General features: G+C 38.4%; 1 protein-coding gene across 1 annotated transcript in view; it reads right to left on the minus strand.

Moving 5' to 3' along the window:
• LOC140469240 (multiple epidermal growth factor-like domains protein 9) overlaps nucleotides 1-11,373 on the minus strand; it is a 329,117-nt gene that overhangs the window by 177,340 nt on the left and 140,404 nt on the right. The gene's annotated exons all lie outside the window — the stretch shown is intronic.

Raw genomic sequence — 11,373 nt, forward strand, 5'->3', positions numbered from 1 at the left:
AATGATCACCAAAGGGTAAGGCGTTGCTCTATCTTGACATCATTGATGCTTTGTGGTATGTATTGATGACTTACACTTAAATGTGGGAGGAATGATTGAAAATTTGCAGATGACCGAAAAAATACAGTATCACAATCATCAGTCAGCACCCAGTTTTATTCCTTGTCACAGGTTTTATGAACATACTTCTCCAACACAATTTGCCTAACGTCCACATTAGGGTAAGACTATAATAAGGGATTTCAAGGATCATAAGAGTACAGGTTAGAATTTACTTTTGTTGACTGATGTGCAACATTTAGTTTGCATTGTTTTATGATGTTTTGAGTGGCCTTGGTTCATGTGTTTACATCATTTTCATCTTTGCATATTTATATCAGTTGTAATTATTGTGTAAAGCATAACTTTGCAAACTGTACAGGGATAGTTGGGCAGCTGCAAACACAGCAGGTATCTTGATGTTTGAGTCCAAGCATTCAGTACGCCAAGAGTAGAATATTGCATTCTAATAGAATTATGCATTGTATATCTTCACTGTAACCTTAGCACACTCAGACATATTTCTGTTCCTGCACACTACGTAGGGGTTGCACTACATTTTTTGGCACTTACAGTCAATTTAGCACTTAAGCTGAATGCTGCTCCAGCTTCCAGACATTAGGATAAGGAGCCCCTGGGAGGCTGTTAAAATCTGCAAATTCTTCAGAAGTGTGCCAGAAGTATGCATTTGGAGGGATCCTCCAGACAGAAATGCTTGAAAGATTCTGCCACGATGTATATTATGTTTTATCTATGAAGAGGATGCCAATTGTTATTTTTGCAAAGGGATCCTCAAAGGATTGAAGCTCATCAACATCAATTCATCATCAACTATCTTTAAAAAGCAACTGCACTTTTACCTTTGGTACGAACAAGGCTTAAAAGAATGTAAAAATATGAAAAGTGAGCATAACCAGTTACCTTGGAGGTGGGTTATGGGAAAGATAATTTTGCAGAGGGAGGTCAATAATTTAAATATGAATAAGGCTGCATGACTCAAAAACAACTACCGGTGTACTTTCAACCTATAGGCTAGGATTCCTCAGTACAGCTGAGGGGGTGTAAGTAAACCTAAATCTAACTGATAGGGGGTCTCCCTGTGGGCCAGGAGAGCAGGAGAATTCCCCTCAGCTTCTTAATCGACACTGCTTCCTCCCAAGATCGACCAACCATTCCCTGCAATATGATACAGTCTGCCCAATGTCCTGTCCAGGCCATAATCTACTCCTTTCAGCCTGGTTCCCACATTCCACCATACAGTCTGTAAATGTGACTGGCTCAGAAAAGGAGAGAAATTTTGCCATTAACTTTGTCAGGTTCTCCAGAAATCCAGAATTGTGGATTTCTCAGTGAATAGGAACACCCAAACCCACTATTTAATTCTTTTGAATAACTGAGCAATTGAGTCAATGTGAGTGTCCTGAATATATTACTGTTAATATTTCTATTTAGATGTCTCAGTTTTTGATATTTTCAATCTCCATTATATAAACTAATTTGTAAAGTGAGCAGCAATTAACTATGTATGGCCATGAATCATTCTCATTAGAAGATAAAAACAATGCAATTAAACAATGCTTCCTCTCACTGTAATGAGTAGATACTTTAAACTGGATGATCGAAGCCTTTTGGTTAACATCAAAAGTTAAATATTCTGGTGGAACTTTAGCAGAAATTGGACAAGCATCAATTTTTGTGAGTTTCATGGAGGGTTTCTGTCTGTGAACCCTGCAGAGTCTTCTGATGCTACCTTTTAAAACTCAACTCAACTCATTATCTATGCACCATGTAGCTATAGCGCTGGCTTGTCCTATCATCCCTCTCACCAATGATGAAAGTACTCACCATTGCTGGGACTTCCCATAATCTAGGTATCAGCATCATTTTAAAAGTCCAGCGGTACACCAGCTCAAGTGCTGCCAGCCAGATATTGCCCTTCACCATACATAGAACATAGAACATAGAACAATACAGCACAGAACAGGCCCTTCGGCCCACGATGTTGTGCCGAACTTCTAATCTAGATTAAGCACCCATCCATGTACCTATCCAAATGCCGCTTAAAGGTCGCCAATGATTCTGAAATGTAATGGGAATGGAACCAAACGGAAATGCTTCTCAGGGCAAATACATGGTACAGCAGACACTTCATTGCAAATACAAGTGCACATTTATAAATGAATTGCTATTTAAGAACCAAGCTACAGTTTATGTCCTCAGCTACATCCCATCTTAGAACCCTATCTAAGGGAATGCTACTCTTCTACAAAACCCAGTGTAGCCTACAGCTTGGTCATATCAACCACCATGATAAAGTGTCTCCTGTCAAAGCATGTCGATAATCTGTGTCCTCCAATATAGTATCCTCTCCCCCACTTATATATTGTGTTTCAATTTTTCATAATTTTAGATTACTTACAGTGTGGAAACAGGCCCTTTGGCCCAACAAGTCCACACCGACCCTCCAAAGAACAACCCACCGAGACCCATTCCCTTACATTTACCCCTTCACCTAACAATACGAGCAATTTAGCATGACCAATTTAACTAACCTGTACATTTTTGGACTGTGGGAGGAAACCGGAGCACCCGGAGGAAACCCACGCAGACATGGGGAAACGTGCAAACTCCACACAGACAGTTGCCTGAGGCGGGAATTGAACCCAGGTCTCTGGTGCTGTGAGGCAGCAGTGCTAACCACTGTGCCACCGTGCCACCCACTTGCCACTGTGTCGCCCACTGTCCTCTTATCACCAACCTGAACAATTGACTTTCCCTAACCTTCCCCACCACAGCAGCGGCTCCTGATTAGCCATCTTGAGTTTAAGTGAGCTGACCCCCCCTCACCATCTCTGCCCACATCAACCCCCCCCCCCCCCAACCAACCTGTCTGACTTTCCCATTCAGCCCCAACTGATAATAACCAGATCCCTGACCTCTGTGCAGCTCCCTGACTGCCTCACCATGACTCTGCACATTGGTTGCACTGGGCCTGCAGGAGTGACTGTAGCCCACTCCCTGGGCTGTGGTGATATGAACTCCCTGACCCTCAAAGCCCCAAAAGCTAGACTAATAGCAGGCATGACCCTTGACCAATTCTGCTGGCACCATCTGACTGAAAAATGTGTCTTTTGGCTTGACTGATTACTACTTCTCTTTGACTTTGGAACATGGCTATTTGGTTGAAGCAGGTTCAGAGTGATTTTCATATGCACTGCTGGCACATGTGCAGGGATGACACTGGTGCTGTACAACAAGATGTCCATTGCCTTGATTGATCACTGCTGACAACCATGACAAGCAGCCCGTGTCTGCATCAAAAGGACAAAAGTATTGTGAGCCTTTAAGCTCTGGCTGAGGAGGCAAAGCACCAAAAGACAAAGCACAGATAAACTTCCAAATAAACACAAAGTGAGTGTCACTAAGACAGCAAACAAAGTTCCCTGACATAGCACAATATGTCCTCAGAATGTTCCATAAGGGTGCAATGAGACCAATGTCTTGGATTGGAATGGTGTGTCAACAATTGCTGCCCATAGAGGGCACTAAAATGTTGGTGACTGCTGTCCAAGATGGAGGGAGCAAGCAACGAGTTGGAATCACCAGGGATCTGCTCTGATTTTCATGTCGGGAATGGTCACTGTCTTGTTTCTATCCAATGGATGTGAGAATGGAAAGCTGCATATCAATGAGGCCAATGCAGGTAAATGGATGTAAATAGACCTCTTGCTGCTCACTAGCAATCCTTAAATTGTTGTTCAAAGCTCTGCTGGAGAATTGGTTTATTTCTTTTGTCATCAAGACTTTTATCTCAACCAATCTCACTTTATTTTCCCAAATGATACCAGGTTATTCAATCGCTAGGAAGAGTCCCCCCATTGATTTTACATATGCCATAACTTAGACGTTTAATGAAGGCAATTTTACTTTTAATTGTTTCCTTCATATTTTCTTCAGCTTTTTGTTTAAGCATTACAATTTAATTGCTGCTGTGACAGAATACTTGTCTTGTTATCCCTAGTCCCTGAAATATGTTATTCATTACCTACTATTGTACCCTGTCTCTGTCCCTGTCACTCTGTTCATGATCTGTGTTTCTTCAAACTGCAAGGTTTTGTATGTATAGATCATTCTGACAAAAAAGATAAAAAGACAACTGTGGTTCCTGACTGCTCAGTACATGGAAGAAGAAAAATGGGAGGATAGCAATCTGATTGATTGATGTCGAGAGTCTGGCAGCCCTCATGAAACACAGCAAGCAGAATAAGTTTGTAGATGACAGCTTAATGATAGGAGATGGCATGAAAATTTTACAGTTAAAGTTATATGTTTTTTTTTAAAAAGGCTGCTTGAAGAACAGTCAAATCCCAATGCATCTGAGACCCATGCTTCAATTGTTTTGATGGAAATTGGCTCTGGATTTTGTATCAATAATTATGGTGAAACAGTCAATATTCTTCAATCGACTGGAGTCTCAATGCATGCCATTAAACATTGGAAATCCAAAAGTTGCTACTAGATATTATATGTCTGTCCAAAGGATGAGCTGAAGTTTTTGCTGATATAAATAAATTAGATATAGTTATATAACTCAATGATTCTGAAAGGGTTAATGTTAGATACTGCATTAAGTTTCACCCAATCTGAATATGTCATATGACCTTGAGGTTGCATTAAGGCAAAACAGTTTAAGATCTGGTAGAGCTTAAAGACCTATATCATAGGTTCCACAATAGTCTTAGTATCAATGTCTGACTTACTAATCTAACCAATATTTGATTGCTGTCACCCTAAGAAATATATCTTATTTACGACAGCAGCTTCTCATTTGTGCTCATGAGTGGTTTTCCTCTATCACTGGAAATCAAGCAGGTACTGAAACCAGTCAAGAAAAGGGGGAGGCATCAGGAAACTATCCCAACCACAAGTTGGCAGTCTAAATGACAAAAAGCACCGATCCTTGTGGCAGTTCACTGGTTACAGGCCTCCAGTCTGAAAAACAGCCCTCCATCACCACGTGTCTTCTACCTTTGAGCCAGTTCTGCATTCAAATGGCAAGCTCTCCCTGTATTCCATGACTTCTAATTTTGCTAACCAGTCTATCATAGGAACCTTGTCAAGTGCCTTACTTAAGTCAATACAGATCAAATCCATATTCTCTAGCCTCATCATTTCTCTTTGTTACTTCTTCAAAAACCTCAATCAAGTTCGTGGCATTTGATTTCCCATCCACAAAGCCATGTTGACTATCCTTAATCAGTCCTTACCTTTCCAAATACATGTAAATCCTGTCCCTCATGATTTCCTGCAATAACTTGCCCACCACCAATGTCAGGCTCACCAGTCTATAGTTTCTTGACTTTTCCTTACCACCTTTCTTAAACAGTGGCACCACGTTAGCCTGTGACAATTGATACAAAAATCTCAGCAAGGAGCCCAGCAATCACTTCCCTTGCTTCCCACAGAGTTCTAGGGTACACCTGATCATATTCTCGGGATTCATCCACCTTTATGCATTTTCAGACATCCAGCAGCTTCTCCTCTGTAAGATGGACATTTTTCAGGATGTCACCATCTATTATCAGAAGCAATTACTGAGGATAAATAGTTGACTGAAAATGGATATGAGTGTTAATAAAAAACAGGTTAAGGCTATTTGTTTCAGAGGACAACTGTCAAATTTGATACTAAAGTAGTAATATTGATATTCACAACAATTGCACACACCTGGCTCTCTCTGATGGGAGCACTTCACTCAGATGGCTACAGATCAAAGTAATTTGCTACAAAAGCCTGAACCTCCCGATACACTGTTGTCCCATCATGTTGATGATATTTTCCGCATGTCAGTGTACTTTCTGCTAGAGGTAGCACTGCCTTGAGATACAGCTCAGTGTCCCCCATTTGTGGAGTGCCATAGGGCTGCAGACAATGTAGCTTCTGCTAGTGTAGTTACTGCTTTTGATACCTAATCTATTGGTAAGAATTCTAATGCTGCTGGTGTTGGTGCAGTGTGGCTGTCTCAGTTGCTCCTCACTAGTGATTTCCCTTGTAAAGTTAGTCCCACAGAGGACTAACAATCATTAGCATAGTTAGAGGATTAGTTAGCAAGCAGAAAACAGATAGAAAACAAATAAGCCATTTCAAATCTGGCAAGATGTAACAAGTAGAAATTCACAGGAAAAATTCTAGGCCTCAACTGTTTACGTTCTGTATCAATGATTTCAATGTCAGCACCAGAGTTATGGCAGCAAAATTTGCCGAAGACACAAATAAGTTGAAAAGTAAGTCATGAAGACCACACTGACTTACTTCAAATTCTAGTCCCTGAATGCAATGTCATAGAACATTTTGTTTTGTGTTTCTGTTACCTGCTGTCTGAGATATTTTGATGCAATGTGATGTTTGCTGAATCCCCAAAGTGCAGGCTGTTTAATTCAAACTTTAAATCAAATATATCTTCAGTGGCTGAACCCACTAAGACTACAGTAGGAAGGAAATAGCATTAGAATGTGTAGGAATTACAAACCACAATTTCCTCTCCAGGCAGGGATTAATACATATTAAAAAAATGTAATCAGCAAAATGTTGCAAAACTAATTTGGAATCCCTGTCCATCTAAAGAATTGTTCTATAAATAAAATATTCCTTTTTTTCTCTTAGATTATTTGTGCTACCATTCCGCTGTGTTTACTGTAATTTAATAGAATTAAGGCAAATAAGTGATAAGAGACCCGGGAAGGAAACAGAAAATGCTGGAAACCCTCAGCTGGCCACACAGTATCTGTGGAAAGAACAGATGAGTTAATATTTGAAATGTTGCTCTTCCAAGAGAACTGGAAACAATTAGTAAGGAATGGTATGTGAATCTATTTGCTTTGTTTCTTGCTTATGTTTAACAAAGCATGTGAAGTAATACATAAAAAAGAACACCCAATATAGAAGAAAAAATGTAAAATGAAAAAGAAATACTTATTACTCATTAACATTACCATAAAATAGTCAGTCTGATCATTACCTCATTATTACTTGTGGGAAGCTGGTGTGAATAAACTGGCTGCCATGTTTCCCTATGTTTAGAATTTTCTCATTTTCAGTTAGTGTTTTGCTGAATGAGATTCATGGTAGTCAGATCACCATGGCCAGACTCACTTATCCCCACAATCTGCACCAAATTTATATGCATCTGGACTCTTAGGAACCTTTCTTGGGGAATCACACAGTTGGAAACGTGGAAGTGCTTGCCATTACCAGTGCTTTCCAGTTTCCAGACACTGCAAGCCAGAAACTGACCCTCACTCAATGGTCAACTTCAACTCATGACCCAAAGGAAAGGAAAGCTTGCTCCTGTTTCACAGACAGGAACCTGGAGATGTTGGTGGATGAGGTGGAGGAGAAGAGGGCAGTGCATTTTCCAGGTGACCACTACAGGATTCCAACTGTCAGACCAAGCTGGATTGGACAAAGGCTGTATCTTCAGATCAGCACTGTGTCCTGAGTGAAGCAGGAAGAAAGCTAATGATCCTTTGTGTTCCTCAAGGATAAATACCACCACCTCCTCTCTGCTGCCTTGCAGTCACTCTAACTTTGCCAATGCATGCTCATCTCTCCAAGGTGCCTGGGTTAGAATTCATTATTGCATGTATCATACCAGTTCAACAGTTCTCACCCATCTCATCCTCTCAAACTACTAATATTTATCACACTCAGTGTTTCTTACTCATTCCCTAGGGACGCCTGAGCAGCTCTCCTGCAAAATCATGAACTGATCCTCCACTTCCATCACACTCAAAATAAAACTATGGATACTGGAAATCTGAAACAAAAACAGGAATTGCTGGAAAAATTCAGCAAATCTGGCAGCATCTTTGGAGAGAAAGCGGAGTTAACATTTCAGGTCCATTGACCCTTCTTCAGAACTATTTCCTCATTTATGTTATGCCCTTAAATCCATCACATAACGGATACTGTAAGAAGCTGCCAGAACTGAAGTAAGGCTCAATATTCCTACTTTTTGGATTAAATGTTCTAAATTGTTCCAAATGTCACACACTTAACAAATATTCATTGTGTCAGACTGAATGACAACCGCTGCCAGGAACAAAAGTTTTCAAGCAAATTGTCCTGAAATTGTGTGTTGAATTTGAGTTGCCTTTGGCATTTGCTGCAAAGTATTCAATTTATTTCTGGTCACTGCTTTAATTTCACTGCAGACCAGGGCACATCCTGTAAATGTTACAACAAAGTATTTCTATTCCTCTGAAGGACAGTTCATTCAAGCAAACAAAGCTGCTTTTCTCAAAAGCCCAACTCTGACATACAATTCACAGAAGGGTCCAGTGAAGAAAGTGTGTTTGTAGTGAGGGCAACGGCAATATCGTGGTTTGACTGGGCTCCAGAAAGTCTTATGACACTATTAATAACAAATAAATGACATTATCCCTAATATATTGAATTTATAGAACAAAAAACTATTTACAGCAATCAAAGCTGCTCAGAACCTTCCTAAATTTACATTGTTCTAATTGTTTTGTATAATGCTCATCTTACCTATTAATGTTTATTTATTGAACAATTGTTTTGCCCTAAGACGGAACCTTGCAATCTTAAGGAGAAGTCAAACCACAGTCAATGGCATATTCACTGTCATCCAAGCTTAAATTAGCAAGCAGCACAGCAAGACTTCAACTGAAAATTCTATAGGTTACTTAATTATAGCAGTATACATTGCCTCTAAAAAAGTCTTTCAACAATTATCATAGAATTTAATTGGAATTAAAGACAAACTAGCCTGTAAAGTGAGCTCTTTACTTGAAGCTACCTGTTCGATTTTATATTAGTTTCCTTTGTTGAATACACTTTATATTTTACCAGGCTCTAACAGTCATCCAAACCTTTTAAATAGTATTGATGTTTGGTTTAATAGCCACATTAGAGCTCTATAATAATAACATGTGATAAGTTCTTCTGAAGATCTTTTCTTTAAACATTTTGGAATGTCTCAAAGTCATGAATGGCATGAAACAAATTGAAGTTCTTTTTTCATAAGGATGTTGACTTTCTGCTTCCTTTTCGATGAATCAATGGAAACAATTTTTTACTTGACATCTGAGAATTTTCAATAATTTTGGAATAATTTCTGGATTCTCTTAAAACCCCCACAGATGTAGTGAGAAAAGCTTTGATCTGGACCCATTACTCCTCACTTATGGGAATTATTCAATTGAATCCTCATGGTGTCTTTTTGTTGGGTCTACAATGAGGTGAAATACCAGAGTGCAATAGTGCAAATACAGATTAACCAACATCTTATACAAATTCAACATCAGATTCTTGATTTATATTCATTGCTATCTCCATATACAAAAGACATAAATTATTTTTCTGTTTCTTATAATTCTTTCTTCTTGAATTCCAACAGCTTTCATTATATCAGCACTCCTTTAACTATGGCTTCTTAAGCATCTCCACTTTGAATTATTCCATCTTGGTTACTGTGTCTTCATCTATCAAGGCTGTGAGGTCTGGAATTCCTTTCTTAAACATGTCGATCTCTCTTTCTTCATTTATATCTCTAAAATGTTCCTTAATATCTACCCTCTTTGACCAAGCTTTTAGTCGTCTACCAGATAATATCTCATTATGTGAATCGGTATCTTGCTTCACAACAATCCTGTGCAGTACTTTGGGATATTTTATTATACTAAAGGCTCTATAAGAATATAAAGTGTTCAAGCTGTTGTTTTTTATCACATGGACCTTACCTATTTCATACAATTCTGTTTCTGATTGATGGTAAAGACTCCTTTAATCTCTCTGAAAATAGGAAGTGTAAAACTTTGACATCTTAAAACAAAATCAGTTTTCAATTTGAACCTATCATGTTATGGTCAATGCTTTTCAAATGCAAGCAACCTCCAAGACCTTTATCCTGCTTTGTTGCCTAGAGCTTGGTCAGATATAAACATATTTCTTTGCTGAATATGCAGTAAACTGATTCAGAAAGTGATGCTTGAAGATTTGTAAGACTTCTATTTATTTTGACCACTAAAATATGTCTTATTCCAGACGAGATTTAGATGATTAAAATCTTGCTTTATTGCAACAATCTTTGCTGCGAACCTCCAAATTCCCTACAAGTCTCCTGCTCAATTTATCTCTCATTGATGTATAATCTACTTCTAACACAGCGACATACATTTTTTCTTAGTTCAATATAGACTCTCAAAATAAATTTTCATCTATTGCTGTGATTAGTCCTTGATTAATGAGACCAGTCACATTTTCCTCTATCTCTGTTATAAAAATTACAGCCAATAATTTATTAGTACACAACTAAGAGATTTTCAGAACTTTTGTAAATAACTTCCATCGATTCTCAGTAGTAGTAAAGCATTGCGTCGTCAACCCTCCTGGAATTGCTGGGAGTCTAGAGGAATTGGCATCCAGCCGCCAAATTAAGCATTCCAGGAGATTTTAAAACAATATTTTATATTGATAATATTGAATGAGCTGAGCCAGTCAATGTGATGGTACCTTTCTGTAAATTAGTGCTGTCTTTTTTTAGTCAAGATAGACAGGGTTTTTTTTTCACTAGGAAAAAAGTATACTTACAAGGAAACAAGTCAGAATTTCAAATGACTGTTGGATATTAAAATTGAAACATCAGCCTCAGATTCAAAGTCCCATAGATTCCTGTTTTGTTTTGCAATTATGCTTCCTCCTTCCTGAATTGTGCTGATCTGGGTGTTCAGTTTGATATTTTTTGTTAAACATTTATATTTAAAGTATAACTCAAGAAATGTGTGATGAAAGGTGTAAGAAATCTTGAAGATTGGCCTATAAATGTGCCAATTTAATGAATATTGCATGCAACTGGAAAGAAATCAGAATACTGCAGATGCTGGAAAGTTGAAATAAAAACAGAAATTGTTGGAGAAACTCAGTTGGTCTGGCAGCATCGGTGAAGACAAAAACAAAATAAACATTTCAAGTTTGAGATGACTTCTTCAGATCAGTGACATGACTTAGAAAAAATAATATTCTTTTTAATTCTTGCTATTTGTGGATGAGTTGCCCATCAGTGTTGCCCAATTTTATTTACTGCGGATGAGGTATACGGAAAACTAAATTGTTAGGGAATTTCTGAGAAAGATAATGCATTCTGACATTTCTTCTAATAATTTTGCCCAATGTACAATTTTCTTTAGGTGAGTACAGCTATTAATCATCTTTTCATATTGTCTGTTGCATTGCAGAAGTAATGGCCCTAATTCTGGGTCTGGAGGTGTGTAATAACATATTCAAAAAGGTTGATATAGAAAATATCTACTG

The sequence above is a fragment of the Chiloscyllium punctatum genome, chromosome 49 (assembly GCF_047496795.1).
Source record: "Chiloscyllium punctatum isolate Juve2018m chromosome 49, sChiPun1.3, whole genome shotgun sequence".
NCBI lineage: Eukaryota > Metazoa > Chordata > Chondrichthyes > Orectolobiformes > Hemiscylliidae > Chiloscyllium > Chiloscyllium punctatum.